Here is an 18,357-nt window from a genome sequence, read left to right on the forward strand (position 1 = left end):
CCATCTCTAATCAGAGGTGGAGGCCTCAGATTTCAACTTTCAAAAACTTAGGGGCCGTTTACACAGCGCATATTTTGAGTGAATCTGCTACTTTCTCTCTGCGGTTCTGCTGTTCATTTACACGACACCAGTGGCCCCCCTCTTTGAATCCAGAGGTTTCTGAACCCACCTCTCAGAGTGGAGGTTTTTGGCTGACTGCCGGCTGATAACGTAAACATCTCCCGCTGAGGCTTTATGTTAAACCACATGCGCACACGTATGCATGGACAGATTTCTGTCCAACAACATGGTGGCCGACACTGTGCTTTCTGAGCTATGACTGATGGAATATATTTTGAGTCTCATATTTAATTCATCTACACCTGAATGTAGGTGCTGTGGCCGATATCTTTGTAAGAAGAGACACCAGCCGGATTCAGTTCTAATATCGCTATTAATAGAACGAGGCAGACGGATATTTCACGCGTCACGCTGCACTATAACATACTAAATGTGCTAAATAACAGTTTAATGTAGCGGTAAGGGTTATTTAATAGTTAAATTCGTCATGAATTTTATTTTGAAGGGGAACCACTCTCAGCTCTGAGAGAACTCTGAAGGTCTGAAAATCAATTCAGATTATTATTTAATTACCTCGAATTACCCTTTTACACCGTGAGTTGTTTTATATGAAGGATTCAGATGTCATAAGTAAAACACACGCTTTAATACAATTTTGTGATGTTTATTTAACTATGTATGATAAACAACTGTTTGCAATTATTTCTGACATTTAAAATGAAGGCTTTGGTCCCAGCTGGGGTTAGATGGAAATTAAGTGACCGTCAAAATTACTGGTTAGCATGGATTAACAGATAAATGAAATTATTCTATTTGCTTCATCAAACCAGAAATAAGATGCAATGTGGAACAATTTTGTTATTTCATAAGGGCAGATTAATTATGAAATTTTGCTAAAAGAAATAAGTTTTATCGTTCAATAGTTAAAATTTTGGTCTGAAATTTAAAGAAAAATAATTACTGAACTGAGTTAAACTAATTTGGTTAAAAATCTAAATTCTTGAACACCAGAGTCAACCTGTCAGAGTATCAGCTCAGTTTTTCCTACCAGGATTCGTCTTCAAAGGCTGCCAAAAGATACCAGATATTTGACTCTCTATGATCCGATGGTCTGCTGATGTAAAGTTGTAATCCTTCACATCCCTGACCTCAGCACGATGAGTTGGTTTACTGGCTCGAAAGGTCAGCCTGGAGCGTTTCCTGGAATCCTGGACAGCTGTTGTTAACTCTGTGATGAAAACTACAGGTGTTTTGATTGCCGAAAAGGATTCTATCAAACTTTGCCCAAAGTTGAAGCTAATTTTCTCCTTGGAAGTCTTCTGAAGGTTGTGTCTTAGAGCTTCTATCTCCTCCTTGGGAGGGGTTCATCACTGTTTCATCATCATTTCTTTTCTGTCTTTTCTTCTGTCTCTTTTCCTCCTCTCTCTACTGAGAGGTCTTCCTCTCTTGTAAACAACTGATCACACCTCTGATTTGAAAGAGGTGGTCGATTTGAACCAATCAAAATGAAAGGGCTGAACATTTATCCACTAAATAAAGTATTATTTTAATCTGCTCTGTTGAAAAAGTCATCAAATAAAATAATTTAAGACACTTATCAACTTTAAATGAGGTTAAACAATACAAACACTTTGTCAACCTTATAAACAGAAAACAAGTTTGTAAACTTTTGGCTTACACAGGTTATTGTCATCTGTTAGAGAACAACAAGGCAGTTATTTAGTTATACTCAGTAAACACTTATTTCATTACAAAAACAGTATTACTTCTTCTAAAACGTGAATATAAAGTCTGTCCGTTTTCTTGCATGCTAGAAATGGGACCTAAGTGTCACGCTGGCATTCCTTTGAACAGAGACGAAGCTTTCTGTTATTTATGATCGTTGATGGGATAGTCTAAATGGAGGCTGGTACAAGTTGATACCAGGACATCCTGGAGTGATCTGTGTTAACTCAAACGTCCATTTTGTGGGGTTCACAGAAAGGGTGTTCCAATATTATTCAGATTTATGGATCCTTGGGTTGTCTTATCAATCATAAAAGTCTTCTTTTGACACTTTCCAGAGTTAGAGATGCTGAAAACAAACTTTAAACTGTCCCATGTTCTGAAGTGGGGGTGGGGTGGGGTGGGATGTCTCAGTTGTCCAAGGGATGAAGAGTTTTTTCTATTTCAGAAACATCTTTACAGAATGAACTACTCAGTCACAGAAATAAAAGGTCTGTTACAAAATGACATTCAGGGACGCTGGTATATCTCTACATTAACAACAATAAACAGTATTAATGTTGGCGTGGGAGATATATAACTAGAAAGTTCCTGGAGAAACTTTGATGGGGACTGCCTATTTATTATTAAATTATTTTTAATTATAAATATTAATATTAATGATTATTAATATTAATACTAAATACTAATTATCAATATTATTAATTATTTATACGTTGTTAATTTATTAATTATTCAAATACTAATAATTAATAATCAATATTAATAATATTCACACCAATAATTAGTATTAATATTAAATATTACTGATTAATATTAATAATTATTTATACTAAAATAGATCGTTATTAACATTAATAATTTATAATTAATAATTATTTTTAATATTACTAATTAATAATAATAGATAATAGGCGCCTTCCATGCATTGCATAATGCACTGCCTTCCTTGCATGTTGAACCAAAATGACTCCATGTGTTACTCAGTTTCTGTGAAGAGTTTTCTCCTATTCATTTCCTATAGGAAATTTGGCATATTTGTTAGCAAAATATATCGCCATGGTAACTGTGAAGGCCAATAAAAGTAATTGCACACTTCTCAGAGTCGTTTTGATATAACATTTGTGGGGGTCCACGTTGTGGTTTGGGCCACATTAAAGTCGAAAAAGATATGCTTTTCAGGTGTAGAATAATAAGTGGTAAATGGTAAATGGACTGCACTTTTATAGCGCCTTTCTATCTTATTTCAAGATACTCAAAGCGCTTTACACTACAATCTGTGTCCTCATTTACCCATTCATACAGCACTCTACTAGATCTCTACAAAGCTAATTGAACAAATCATTCTAAAGAGCCTAATCAGTGCTTAAGATCACATTCATACACCGATGGGACACACATCAGAGGCTATGAGAGGTTCAGTGTCTTGCCCAGGGACACTTCGACATTTGACTGCTGGTGGATTCGAACCCCCACCTCTCATATTGGAGGACAACTGCTCTAACCACTCAGCCACAGCCGCCCCTAATAAGTGGGCAGTCACCAACTAGTTCCTAGAATTGGTGAAATATTGCGTTTTTGTTCACAAATTACGTCACCATGGTAACTCGAAATGCCAATAAAAGTAATAGCACACACCACGGGGCCGAGCCAGTCGTTTTGATATAACTTTTGTGGGGGTAGATGCTGTGGTTCGGGCCGCATTAACGGAGATAGAAATGTAGACACTCTTCCGAGGTGTAGAATAATAGGTGCCTGCCATGCATTTGCATGCAGGCCCCAATGAAGTTATCTGAGCTAAATGAAGCTATCTGTATCAATCAATCAATCAATCAAACTTTATTTATAGAGCCTTTTCCAGCAGCCAAAAGGTGCACAAAGTGCTGCACAGAACAGAAGTTAAAAACAAACAAGAATAAAAAATCAGTCAGTTAAAAACAAAAACAATTACAATTAAAACATAGCAAAATTGTCAAAGACCTACTAGGTATTAAAAGCCTGCCTGAATAAAAAGGTTTTAAGATTAGATTTAAAATGCTCCATGTCAGTGATGGTGCGCAAGTCCTGAGGTAGCTGGTTCCAGAGTCTGGGTGCGACAACCGAAAAGGCCCGGTCACCACATCGTTTGTAGTTGGATTTTGGGACAGAGAGTAGAAATGTATTAGATGATCTCAGTGTTCTCCTATATTCACGGACAGCTACAAGATTGGTCAAATATAGTGGGGCAAGACCATTGAGAGCTTTAAAAGTGAATAATAAAATTTTAAATTTCATTCTAAAATCGACTGGAAGCCAGTGGAGAGAAAATAAAACAGGGGTGATGTGCTCACGTCTGGAGGTGTTGGTTAAAAGTCGAGCTGCAACATTTTGGACCAATTGCAGGCGTCTAATGGAGGATTGGGAGATTCCTGCATATAGGGAATTGCAGTAGTCGAGCCTTGAAGTTATAAAAGCATGGATGGCCTTTTCCATGTCAGAACGATTTAAAAAAGGCTTAACTTTGGATAAAAGACGTAACTGATAAATACAGGCCTTGACTACAGAGGATATTTGTTTATCAAACTTTAAGTCCTTATCAAATGTCACTCCCAAGTTTTTAACTGTGGATCTGAACTTGGATGTCAGAGCACCAAAGTTACAGGGAGCATCATCACCAAAGAAGATGCATTCTGTCTTTCCTTCGTTTAAAAACAAAAAAATTAAGATGAAGCCACTGTTTAATGTCGGCAATACAATCAGCGAAAGGTGTGAGAAGGTTACTGTTTTTAGGTTTCATTGGTAAATAAATTTGTACATCATCAGCATAGCAGTGAAAAGAAAAATTATGCTTGGCTATCACTGATCCAAGGGGCAGCATGTAGAATGAGAAGAGGACAGGACCAAGAATAGAACCCTGTGGCACACCACAAGAGAGAGGGGCAGTGGAGGAAGACAGATTATCCAGCATGACAGAGAGCGTTCTGTTAGTCAAATAAGCAGTGAACCACTTGAGAGCTGTACCAGAAATTCCAACATAATGTTGGAGACGAGACAACAGGACAGCGTGGTCCACTGTGTCAAACGCAGCTGTAAGGTCCAGCAGCACCAGAGCAACGGGACACTTGACATCTATGGACATGGAAATGTCATTATGGACTTTTAACAGGGCTGATTCGGTAGAATGACTGGTTCTAAATCCAGACTGAAATGTTTCATAGATACCATGGTTTTCTAAAACAGGTTGTAACTGCATAAAAACAACTTTTTCTAAGACTTTAGCTAAAAAAGGCAGATGCAAAATAGGTCTAAAATTTGATAAAAGTGATGGGTCTAGGTGAGGTTTTTTAAGAAGGGGCCTAACCACAGCATGTTTAAATGCAGCAGGGACAATTCCTAGACGAAGGCAGGAGTTTAAAAATGTTAAAATACAGAAACCCACAGAATTAAAAACCTCTTTCAAAAACTTGGAGGGAAGAATGTCCAGTGGGCAATTAGTGAGCTTCATGTGTTGAGCAATATCAGTGAGAGTGGCAAGAGACACTGGTTGAAAGTGTTCAAACACGACTGGAGCTACAGAGGCAACAGAGGAGTCAGGAGCAACAGAACTAGTGACCTGTCTGACTAAGGCCACTTTATCTTGGAAGAATTTTAGAACGTTTTCACAGTTAGTGGCTGTGGCATCTGGTGAAATACGCACAGCTGGGTTAATAACAGAATTAATTGTGTTAAATAACACTCTAGGACAATGGCAGTTATTTGAAATTAAACCAGATAAATATAGACATTTTGCCTCTTTTACAGATTTCTGGTAGTTTATAAGGCATTCTCTCAAAAATTTAAGAGATGAAAGAAGTTTGTCTTTCTTCCATTGTCGTTCTGCTTTCCTACATTTTTTTCCTGAGAGCGCGAGAGGCATAGTTTAACCATGGTTCAGCTCTCGGTTTGGTGGATTTAAACCGAAGAGGAGCGATGGAGTCTAAAATTTCAGAGCAAGTGGTTTGAAAAGAGAGAAGGAAGCCATCTGGGCAAAGTTCATTGGAAACAAAAGTCTGAAAGTTCGTAAAAGCAACGGTAAACAGTCCAGCTGTCTCAAGAGTAAAAATACGACGCCAATGACCCGCAACGGCAGGCCTACTGACTGGTAGGGGGGCTGAAAACTCCAACATGATGGGGAAATGATCTGAGATGGCTGTTTCAGATGTTTCACAGAGTGAGATGGACAGCCCATGAGATATAATAAGGTCCAAGGTATGTCCAAGAAGATGAGTAGACCCATGTACAGACTGTGTTAAAGTTAAAGTTATGTGATTTAAATGATGCAAAACATGTTGCTTGTTATTAAAGGTGAAAATTAAGACATCAGGTTTCATTTTTATTTATTTATTAAACACCACAAACTGTATGTCACACAAACACTGATAATTAAACTGAACACACTATTAAAAACAAGATAACAAAAATGTAAAATACATTAATGAACTGGACTCTGCTCTCTGTTTTCATACTTGATACTGGAAACTGGATACTGGCGACATGTTGTTTATCTGGCTTGTTCAGGCTGTTACTCCTTTGATTAATGTAGCTTTAACTTGTTAAGTTGTTGTTAGCTGAGCTTTTTTAGCCCGGAGGAAAGGAGCAGACTGAGGCAGCACACATGCGCATTAGGTGAAGTTAGGGCTTTAACAGACTACTCGAGTAATCTACACATTGATTCAGTCAGAGTCAGAGTTTCTTTATTGTCATTTGCACCTCATGTGGTACATGTGGTGGAGCGAAATTATGTACACAGGGTCCCAGTTACATCCAACAATAAAATGTATAAGAAAAACAGTAATAACATCTAAGATATGAACTAAGAAAAACATAAACTAAATATACACTAAGCACTCATAACATAAAACATTGAACATCAGCACAAACAAGAACATGAGTCTGTGAGCAGATGTGCACGCATGAACACATCAACATTGAAACAGATCAGCAGCAACATGAAACAGATCAGCAGCAACATGATATGGTTTTTCACAGTGATTATTCTAGTTAGAGATTCATGAGTCTAACAGCCTCAGGGTAGAAGCTGTTCCTCAGTCTAGTGGTTCTACACTTAATGCTCCTTAACCTCCTTCCTGAGGGGAGTGGGGCAAAAAGTGTGTGTGCTGGGTGAGTGGGGTCCTTCATGATGCAGGTGGCCCTCTTCCTGCATCTGGAGGTGTAGATGTCTGTGATGGTGGGGAGGCTGATTCCGACAGATTTCTGTGCAGCCTTCACCACTCTCTGCAAAGCTTTTCTTTCTGCAGCTGTGCAGCCTCCATGCCACACGTTGATGCTGGAGCACAGGATGCTCTCCACTGCACACCTGTAGAAGGAGGTGAGGACTGAGCTTCCCAGACCAGCTCGCCTCAGCCGTCTGAGGAAGTAGAGTCTCTGATGAGCTTTCTTGATCAGGCTGGTGGTGTTGTTGCTCCAGCTGAGGTTGTCATTCATGTGTACACCCAAGTACTTGTAGCTGGAGACCACTTCCACCGCAGATCCTCTTATGTTCAGGGTGGTGTAGATGTTTTTGTTCCTTCTGAAGTCCTCAATCATCTCCTTTGTCTTCTTCACATTGATGTGAAGGTTATTCTCTCTGCACCAGCTCTCCAGGTGTTCCACCTCTTGCCTGCAGCTGGACTCATCATTGTTTGTGATGTATCCCACCACCGCTGTATCATGTATGTATTCCTAGGACATCTATTGAGTTTTTAAATTTCACGTTGAGTATTCGTAGTGAGGTTATTATGTCGCCGTTAATGGAATGATAAATGGACTGTACTGTGTTCTGTAGACGCCTTTCTATCTTATTTCAAGACACTCAAAGCACTTTACACTACAATCTGTGTCCTCATTTACCCATTCGTACTGCACTCTACTAGATCACTACAAAGCTAATTGAACAAATCATTCTAAAGAGACTAATCAGTACTTTAGATCACATTCATACACTGATGGGACACACATCAGAGGCTATGAGGGGTTCAGTGTCTTGCCCAGGGACACTTGACATGTGACTGCTGGTGGATTCGAACCCCCAACTCTCGCATTGGAGGACGACTGCTCTAACCACTCAGCCACAGCTGCCTGTTACATCATTGTGTCACGTGTTACGTGATCCGCCCCGGCGCGGGTTACAAAGTGAATTCCTCCAAGCAAATGGATGGAGCGAAGCAGGCCCAGTCTTGGCAAACAGGTAGAAATACATCAATAGTATGTAAATATTTCACTAAAGATGGATCTTCCGTTTCAACTACTGTAAGGAAACAGAAAATGAATCAACTTCCTGACTGTTTGGAGTTCGTTGCGAACCGGTGTTACACCATATTCTGTGACCACCGTATATTGTGACCGTAGGGGTGGTGTTGCATGCAATGTTCCAGGTGTATCATGGTGTAACACCGGGTCCAGTCGACCGAACCAGAACCAGCTTCCTCTGACCTCGTTTCACAAACAAAAAGCAAAAAATATTAATCTCTAAACCTATAAAAACTTGTAAACATATTGATCTCTAAAACTAAACCGAATGTGCACCACTGCGGGCGGTGGTGCGGGGTGGTCGACCGCCCCACTGTTTTTAAGTTTTGTTTTTGACATGCCTCATCTTTCTTTCACTTTTACAACTTAATAATAATAACTAATAGTTTTGTTTTTCCTGTGACTTATTTGCAGTATGATAAATGGTAGGAGCATAATATACGCTTCCATGTTTTGTTGACCTTTTTTGTAAATAATGACCTTTCTTTGCAGTTTTATTTATTTATTTTTGCATCTTGAGATCCTATGACGCCATCAACTACTCGAGCTCTACTCGAGTTTTATTATGTTAATGTCGAGTTTAAAATTATGTAGTCGTTCAAGCCCTAGGCGAAGGTGCAAAATTAACAGTGCCAACTAAGGGTGCATTCACACCAGCCCTGTTTAGTTCGCTTTAATCGAACTCTAGCTCGTTTTCCTAGAAAGTCCAGTTCGTTTAGGGAGGTGTGAACGCGCCATCAAACTCTGTCACGGAACAAAAAGGCGAACTCTGGCCTGGGCTAAAACCTAGGTCTCGGTCCGGTAGAAGAGAATTCCAGCGCGGTTTGAGTACAGTGCGAATGTAAACAGATCGAGCCCCGCTCCACAAGCAAGAAGTGGAGTACAGAGCAGGACAGACAAACACGCATTTCTCTTACCTTATATGGAGCCGTCAGCTGTTTTTTGTGAAAAACAATATTCTTCATGGTCTTCTGCCTAATCTTCTGCTCATGCTGAGTTCATTTTTGAAAAATGACAAAATGTAACTCCTAAAACTGCTAAAACTTGATGCCACTCCGTTTTTGTTTTTATTTCCAGAAGAAGAAGTGTCTTCAGAGGTTTTTGTGTTGTTTCTTTCAGTAGTTCTTGGTGCAGCGCCCCCACAGGCGAGCAGGGGAACAGGTTGGTTCAATAGGTTGGCTCGACTGCACAGTGTAGTGTGAATGCAAACGCACCAGCTCAAATGTAAACAAAATGTCATGAATATTGGTCCCCAACCGAACCGAGTTTACCAGACTATCAGGTGTGAATGCACCCTAATGACCCGGATGGTAACTAAAGCGGATTCGGGAGGGTGGGGGGAGATCCTCCAGTTGCATGCAAACACAGAATTCGTCCATGTCAATGCGGATCTTTTTCTCTAATTAACATACAAAAAAAACTACGTTTCCCCCCACTGTGTCCGTGTAAATAGGGCCTTATAATGCAGCTTTAGGACTAATACCCAGCCAGTTTCACACCTATCAAATGGGAACAGAGGGGCCTCATCTGTGAATAAGATTAACAAAGACCTTAACAAACCCCTACTGTGGGGTGTGATTAGGTCGTTCTGCATATGTATGTGTATCTTATCTCAGCTTTATAACCTGAACCCCACACGCTCTGCTTTTTGGATTGAGAAAGCTGCTCAGATGTGAAGCGAAATGTCTTCTGTTACAGATAATATCCAGTTGTTTTTGTCTTGAACGTTTTTGAATTTACCATGTCCTGGATGACTGAGAATCGTCACCAGCATTCTCCAAAAGTTAAATCAATGATTACCTTCTGTAAGCTTCATTAAAATTAATTCATTGATTCATGAGATATTTTGCTAATGGTGCACCTTTCTGTCGCGATAAACAATAAATCAATTAATCGCATGATAAATGAAAATTATCGACATCATTTTCATTTGTTCTAGAATTGCGCCGTTCAAGGTGGCTGCATGTTGGAGCAGCTCTCTTACTTTCATTCCGAGATTTTGCTTTTGGAAACTTTAATTCCTCTTTTTCTGGATGTAAATCACATTTTTTGGATGATTGTTTCCTCTGGTATCAGATGCTGTGCAGCTCGAAGGATTTTTACTGAAACTTTCAGTTTGGGACATTTGTTATGATGCGTAACTATGGCAACAAGGCAGTTTTCGACAACCAACAGCAGCTGATTAACATCTCAAAAGCTCAAATAATATCTCAACTACAGCCCCAAATCCCGAATGATTTGAAAAGGATGTTCTGTGGACGCATTCTCATCTACCTGCCAGCTGTGCTCGAGTGCCTGACCACTGAGATCCTGGAACTAACAGGAAACATGGCTCAGGACAGCGGAAGGACAGGATCGTCCCTCGGCACCTACAGTTGGCTGTCCACAGCGACGAGGAGCTTGGCAGACTGCTGGGAGGAGTGACCATCGCTCTGGGAGGAGTTCTGCCCGGCATTTGGGAGGTACTACAACCCAGGGGAACCGAGAGGCCAGCCGAGCCTGGGTGGATGGATTGGCCGGCATCTGCAGCCAGTTTCTTAGGATCCACTGTTGGATGGACCTTTACAATTCAAAAATATTCAATTCAAAAATACTTTATTAATCCCAGAGGGAAATTAAATGTTGTTGTAGCTCATTTTCCTTGTTTCATAAAAGAGTTGTTCTAGATGTTGATGGTTGTGGGCGGGAAGGATCTCTTGTGATGGTCCGTCTTATAGCAGATCTGAAAAAACTGGCCACAGATGTTGATCCGTTTACTTGCACTTGGTTGGCATCCTGGGCTTCAGGATCACCTGAATGTTGGGCAGAAATCCGCCCAGGGCAATGGCCTCTTCTCCCAGGAGCTTGTTGAGCTCCTCATCACTGCGGACAGCCAACTGTAGGTGCTGATGGACGATCCTGTCCTTCCGCTGTCATGAGCCGTGTTTCCTACTAGTTCCAGGATCTCAGTGGTCAGGCACTCGAGCACAGTTGGCAGGTAGATGAAAATGTGTCCACAGAACATCCTTTTCAACTCATTTGAAATTTAGGGCTGTAGTTGAGATATTACTTGAGCTTTTGAGATATTAATCAGCTGCTGTTGGTTGTAGAAACTGCCTTTTTGCCATGGTTACTGAAGGATTTTGGGGTGTTCAAATGACCCGAGCACAGAATTTCAGGAGCACCTTAGTATAAAAGATTTAATTGAGACAAAGTTAAAGTATGCAGATATTACATGTAATCAGAATGCAGTTCTGAGGAACAAAATCAGAGCAAACCTTGCCTGGTCAATCTGCCGATGTTTGTTCAACCAAACTTTGTGTCTGAGCGAGATTTATAGGTTTCTCATGTCCCGCCCTTTCGGGTTCGGACAGACTTGTGATTGGGTGTCAAAACCTCTTGATGGTCTGAGTGACACCCTGTTCAGCCAGTCAGGAGCAGATCTTATCCATGGTTACTCCAGACGGCCTTGCTCATTCTTTTACTGATAAGGGTTGATTTACGAGCTTTGCTTTGGAACACAGGACACTTACTCTGGCTCTCGTCTGTGTAAAGCTTTAAAACACGTTTTCTGTGTGTCTGAACTATTATTAATGTGAGAGCATAAATACTCCATCTGTTTTAAGTATTAAGTATATGAATGTTTGTGTTTTAGCGTTATTTATGTTTAATCAATGTGTACGCCGTGTGTCACATTGCTGGGCCCTCACTCTCAGCTGCTCTGCTCAGATGAACAAAGAAGGATTGTTTCCTGCTGCACTAACAAGTGTCTTACCTGTCTCTGTTTCCCTCAGAATTATATCAAATGTGAACTTGTATGATTATACTTAGCATTTGTAAGATTATATATAACATGGAGTAATTAGTGTATGATTATACTTAGCATTTGTAAGATTATATGTAACATGGAGTAATTAGTGTATGATTTTACTCGCACATACCTTGTAGAAAAGGCATCATTTCACATCATCAAAGAAATGTCAAGGCTTGTCAAAAGATATAAAAGATATCAAAGCCAACATTACACATCATAACAAATGTCCAAAACTAAAAAAGTTTCAGTAAAAATCCTTCCAGCTGCACAACATCCGATACCAGAGGAAACAATCATCCAAAAAATGTGATTTACATCCAGAAAAAGAGGACTTAAAGTTTCCAAAAGCAAAATCTCAGAATGAAAGCAACAGAGCTGCTCCAACATGCAGCCACCTTGAGCGGCGCAATTCTAGACCCTTACAACAAGAGATCCTTCCTGTCTACAGCCATCAGCATCTATAACATCTCTTAATGAAATGAGGATAACGAGTTACAACAACAAAATAATTTCCCTCTGGGATTAATAAAGTATTTTTGAATTTGAATTTGAATTATGAATTTATTGGGGACGGCACCTAGCAGGCACCTACTGTATTATTCTACACCTCGGAAGAGTGTCTACATTTTTATCTCCATTAATGCAGCCCAAACCACAGTGTCTACCCCCACAAAAGTTATATCAAAACGACTGGCTCGGCCCCGTGATGTGTGCTATTACTTTTATTTGCATTTCAAGTTACCATGGCGACGTAATTTGCGAACAAAGACACAATATTTCATCAACTCTAGGAACTAGTTGGTGACTGCCCACTTATTATTCTACACCTGAAAAGCATATCTTTTTCGACTTTAATGCGGCCCGAACCACAACGTGGACCCACAAAAGTTATATCAAAACATCTGGCCCGGCTCAGGGAAGTGTGCAATTACTTTTATTGGCCTTCGCAGTTATCATGGCGACATATTTTGCTAACAAATATGCCAAATTTCCCATAGGAAATGAATAGGAGAAAACTTCACAGAAACTGAGTGGAGTCATTTTGTCATTTTGGTTCAACATGCAAGGAAGGCAGTGCATTATGCAATGCATGGAAGGCGCCTATTATTACCTATTATTATTATTATTATTATTATTATTATATTATATTATTATATTATTATTAATTAGTAATATTAAAAATATTTATTAATTATAAATTATTAATGTTAATAATGATCTATTTTAGTATAGATCATTTTTAATATTAATAAGTAATATTTAATATTAATACTAATTATTGGTGTGAATATTATTAATATTGATTATTAATTATAATTAATTAATTATTATTATTATCTGGCGGTTTTCAAAATACCCTACGCATTAACCTTACTTTGGCCTAGAAGCATGACACTTGATGGACTTGTCCATTTCTCCAACATGGAGCATGCTGAAGGGGCGGGGCCACACTTGAATGTTTGACCTCTCGCCATGAAAAATGAAACGCTAATAGCTCATAAACGAAAACTGTCTGAAATATGAAACCTTCAGTGATTGATCCACATCAGGTCCCCTGTAAGACTGAATGGTCAAATCATGACATAAATTAAGCCACGCCCCCTGACAACAGGAAGTGTAAAGTTTTACATTTATCATCTCAAACTGACCCCTGTCATCTAATCAGCATGACAGTGTGTCCAGTGACCAAAGATATGTTGGTGTAACTTGCTTTCTAACACTGACAGTTTTGGGTGGAGCATGTGGGCGGCGTGGCGTGGCGAAGTAAAACGTAATGCCGTCGCAATACGTTTGGCTCTAAAATCCACAGATTTGAGCCGAGGTGCCTCAAAATCAGTATGATCGATCATTATCCACCCCTTGAACAGGCTTCCATGATAAGTGGCCAATAGCCTCCACAGCGCCCACTAGCGCCACCTGCCACTTTTCAAAATATCCTACATGAACCTTAGTGTATCGTAGAAGCACGGTATTTGGTACACTTCCCCAATTCCACAAGATGCACAGAAAACTCTCTGGCACCAACGTTGTACGATACACAGAAAAGGTGGCCATTTTGGAATCCTGACCAAATTTTCACACCTATTTGGCGGTTTATAGCCTGCACATTTTTCACTCAATCCTTTTCAAATTTAGTCATTTTGGTCAAGAGGTATGGGGGACAAAAAGTTATCTACGGTGCGTTTCTGAGCATGCTGAAGGGGCGGGGCCAAACCTCAAAGTTTGACATCTCGCCATGAAAAACGAAAATCTAATAACTTCTACACGAAAACTGTCTTAGACATGAAACCTTCAGTGATTGATCCACATTCCGTCCCCTGCAAGACTGAATGGTCAAATCATGACATTGCTTAAGCCACGCACCTGACAACAGGAAGTGTAAAGTTTTACGTTGAACGCCCCAAGCTGACCCCTGTGATCTAATCACCATGATAGTGTGTCCAGTGACCGAACATGTTGGTGTAACTTGCTTTCCAACACTGACAGTTTTGGGTGGAGCATGTGGGCGGTGTGGCATGGCGAAGTAAAACGTAACGCCGTCGCAATACGTTTGGCTCTAAATTCCACAGATTTGAGCCGATGTGCACCAAAATCAGTTTGCTCAATCATTATCCACCCCTTGAACAGAAATCCATGATAAGTGGCCAGTAGCCTCTATAGCGCCCCCTACGTTATACTTACATTTATAACTCGGTCATACATCATACGATCTGCACCAGATTTTTTTGTGCTTGATCAGTGAGCACTTCTAGACGCATCTATATTTTTGTTTAACTTTTGACTCAAGTGCGCCCCCTACATTATTCCAACAGTTATACCTCAGTGACATATCATCTGATATGCGCCAGATTTTTTGTGCATGATGTGTGAGCACTTGTACATACATTCTAGACACATTTTTGTTTTTGTTTAACATTTGATTCGAGTGCGCCACCTACATTATTCCAATAGTTATATCTCAGTGATACATCATCTGATCTGAATGGAATTTTTTGTGCTTCATCAGTGAGCACCTACAGACACATTGGTATTGTTGATTCATGACATTACTTAAGGCCCACCTCTTCCAGCTTGGCCCTGTGTAATTTATACAACTGAAACTGTAACTGTTGATTACCACACAACATGTGAAAAAGCATATATGAAGTGCTCAGCAAATATTGGCAACAAAACAAGATGTCACAATAACTCGTGTCTGGAAATTCAGATTTCACATATACTTGTAAGACCTGGAGCTGGATTAGTACTGAAATGGACGGAAGGCGATGTCAAACATTCAGGAAATGCGCACCATGGTGAACGTGTGAGGGATTGGCATGACAGTGTTCGCAATGGCGACAGGGTGGAGGGGAGGAAGCTCCTACGGTCGCAGCATGGCTGGAGCAGTCTTTGCTGGGAGGGCCTTAAATGGCATTCACACGTGCATTTTCGAAGGAAATGCAAATTCTCTAGTTGGCTTTATCGTTTCTTTGTCTCTCTCTCTTTCTACTAAAGACACTGGATGAACAAAGACTCAACTCCACTGCTATTCACTAATCTCTCCCTTTCTTTTTTCTCTTTAAAATCTGTTTTAACCATCCAAAATTGCGTTTTTGGATCGTTAAAAGCAGCTAAACTGAGAAGCTAAGCTACGAGCTAAGCTAACAAGCCAACCTTGGGAAAAAAACTCAGTCTTGTCGTAGCTCCAAAATTCAGGATTGAAACTTGTGCCTTTGTTTAAAAAGTTGTTTTTCTCTGCAAAAAGAAGCTGAGAACTTCTTTACTGATTTGTTATTAAAAACTTGCTATGCTAAAGAACTCAAACCACACCGAGTGTCAGCCATTTTGAGAACCGGAAAAAAAGGAAGGAGAAACAGCCCATGCCACATCAAGGAGCCTCCCTCCCATTTTCTTAAAGAGACACTGCTCGCTCCCGGACTTTCCATCTTTCAGTTCAAACTGTTTTATACTGCCATACAGTGGTCAAAAAAGGTACTACACACAAAAATGAACCAACATTTCTTCTTAAATTTTACAATAATTGCTAATTATTGTCAAATTTCAAACAATATTGTCATTTATTGCAATAATTTCTGAGACAATCACCCAGTAAAATTTGTTATCTTGACAGGCCTAGGTGCACATCCACTCCCACCCACAGACACTAGCAAAAACATTCTCACTCTGTTTTTATTGGTAGGAGAAAAATGTTTCCAGGATGTTGTGTTTAATTAGTTGAAGCTGTTTAATAAGCTGAGTAGACATGTTGAAATGAATAGGAATAAAATCCTACATGAGAGGACTAGATTAAAATAAAAATAAATAAAACCTTTTACAGAAGAGAACCAAAGGAAACTGGAAATGATTTCAGTCTCTTGCCATTTGGACTAGTCAGGTTTATTGAATGTTTTCTCTCCAATAGACCACAAAGTATACGTCTGGCATCGACGCAGTGAACTCCCTATCGCAGAGCTGTCCGGTCACGCTCGCACTGTTAACTGTGTTAGCTGGAACCCCGTCTTCCCTGGACTGCTGGCCAGCGCTTCTGACGATGGTACGGTACGGATCTGGGGACCTGCCCCATTCCTCAAAGTCCAGGATGCAGAGGGGCTTAACGGTATGAATATGGAAATTAACAGGAGTTCATTTGAAATAATTGTTAGTTATTTTTTATGTGTCTGTGTTTACATTCAGGTCTGTGTGATATATATATTCTGCTTTATTACATACCTCCTGAAATTCGGTTTAATTTTTGTATAAATTAACACTTTGAAAGAAGTGAAGAAGTGGTGCTTGTTGCAAACATTTGTTTCCAAACTCTCTTTAAACTTTGAAAAGAAAAATAAGTGTTGTTCCCCTGGTAGATCAGAGTCAGAGAGTTCTATTTCGTATAGGCTTTGCCCTTTAAGGCTGTCGCTGATGGGTTTATCCCGATATGCGAAGCATTGCACTGAAAAATTTAGTCCACGCCCACCTGCTGTGTGGGCCCCACCCGGTCCGTATAAATTACGTTAAGAGCGGGAAATCGGCTCCCATTTTTTCTTCAGCAAGCTAATAGCACTGTCAGAAGAAGAAGAAGGAAAGTTGTGTAGATGACCAACCTTTGTTAAGAATGCACGTTGACCTCCTGTCATCCGGCGAGCTCTCCTCCCCGAGGAGAAGCTGACGAGCAGTCTTGTTTTAAGGTAAGCGCCGAGGGATATTTCTCAGTGACAGGTCGCTACACGCTGGACAATGCCATCTTGTAATTTTTCTCATCGCCGACCCCCGGAGCGAATCGGATGGTTCCTCCAGGACAGGCGGCGCTCAGCTGCAGCCCCCCGCTGCTCATTCCCTCCTGGAGATCGTAGTGTCGGTGGAGGGGGGCTGAGCGAATGCTCACCTCATCCCACCTCGTTTCGCATCGGCAATCACACCGCTCCCGGCCGATGGCGCCCTCAGGGGTTGCCCGGCGTAACCCAGGAGGCGGCTGACATGAAGGGACCCTTTTTTACGTTCCACGCCTTTCCTGCCAGTTTGGATGATCCGACGGGAAGGTTGTTTTTTCTTGGTTCCATTCCAGCTCACCGTCTTGATCCATCTGGCCTCGTTTTCCCAACAGGACGTCCTACGGGCGAGGCCACAGCCAGTTTTCCTGGTAGATTGGGGGCTGGTCTCCACAGTCCGCACCCATCTCCAGAGCAGGGGTTCACCGAGCGGAAATTCCCTTAGTGCCCCCTGGAGCCGAGCCTGGTGGAGGCTTCATCGGAGCAAGATGTCCAGGTGGACCAGCGTCCCGTGCCTCCGGTTTGCATAACCCAGACGGTGACACCGCTCTCCAACTGAGCTCACCAGCATGCGTTCCAGACGGCCGCAGCGAACAACACGTTACGCTGTTGGCGTACACGTTCAGAGGCGGGAAGAGACGTTGGGCCCTCTGACCTTCGGCTCGCTCCGCTCTCGTAACGGCTGTTCGCTAACGACGCTATCGGCCCCTGCAGTACGCTCCGTCTGCAGGGCAACTGACATCATCCCCAACCGGTGCGCCTCTTTTGCTGTCTGCCGCCCCGCATCGCAGCCGGAGAACGAGGTCCCAGAGGTTCTCCTGGCTCATCACTCCACCTTCCTCTCAGGAGAGCTGCAGAAGCTTTTGTTGGAGGGCCTTTTCATCAGCGAGAGATCATTTCATGATGCTCCACGGCTGCACAACGCCTCACCAGCTCTGCTATGCCAGCCCCTCCCGTCAGACGTCCTCGGCATCCAGAAGTTCAATTTTTCCTGGACTCCGCCAACAGGGGGCCCTCTAGGACAACAAACAGAGCTCAAGGGAAGATAACCAAGTGCCGGTTTGCTGGAGGTGTGTTGATGACACAAGATGTGGAATAAACATAATTTTATGATGAAGTGTCTTTTAGCCAGGCTGTCAGCACGGATGATCTGACAAGCAGCCCCATCACACACACTCATCACGAATGAGCCTTTTAAGGTTGTTTCATTCACTGCGGGCAGTGCCAACACGCGCTCTTGTGCAACGAGCAGCCTTCACCTATAAG

General features: G+C 41.3%; 1 pseudogene; it reads left to right on the top strand.

Annotated features, from left to right (window-relative positions):
• Nucleotides 1-18,111, top strand: part of LOC119410427 — a 60,905-nt pseudogene extending 42,794 nt beyond the window's left edge.
• The last annotated feature ends 246 nt before the right edge of the window (nt 18,112-18,357 follow it).

The sequence above is a fragment of the Nematolebias whitei genome, chromosome 5 (assembly GCF_014905685.2).
Source record: "Nematolebias whitei isolate Nwh7 chromosome 5, NemWhi1, whole genome shotgun sequence".
Taxonomy (NCBI): Eukaryota; Metazoa; Chordata; class Actinopteri; order Cyprinodontiformes; family Rivulidae; genus Nematolebias; species Nematolebias whitei.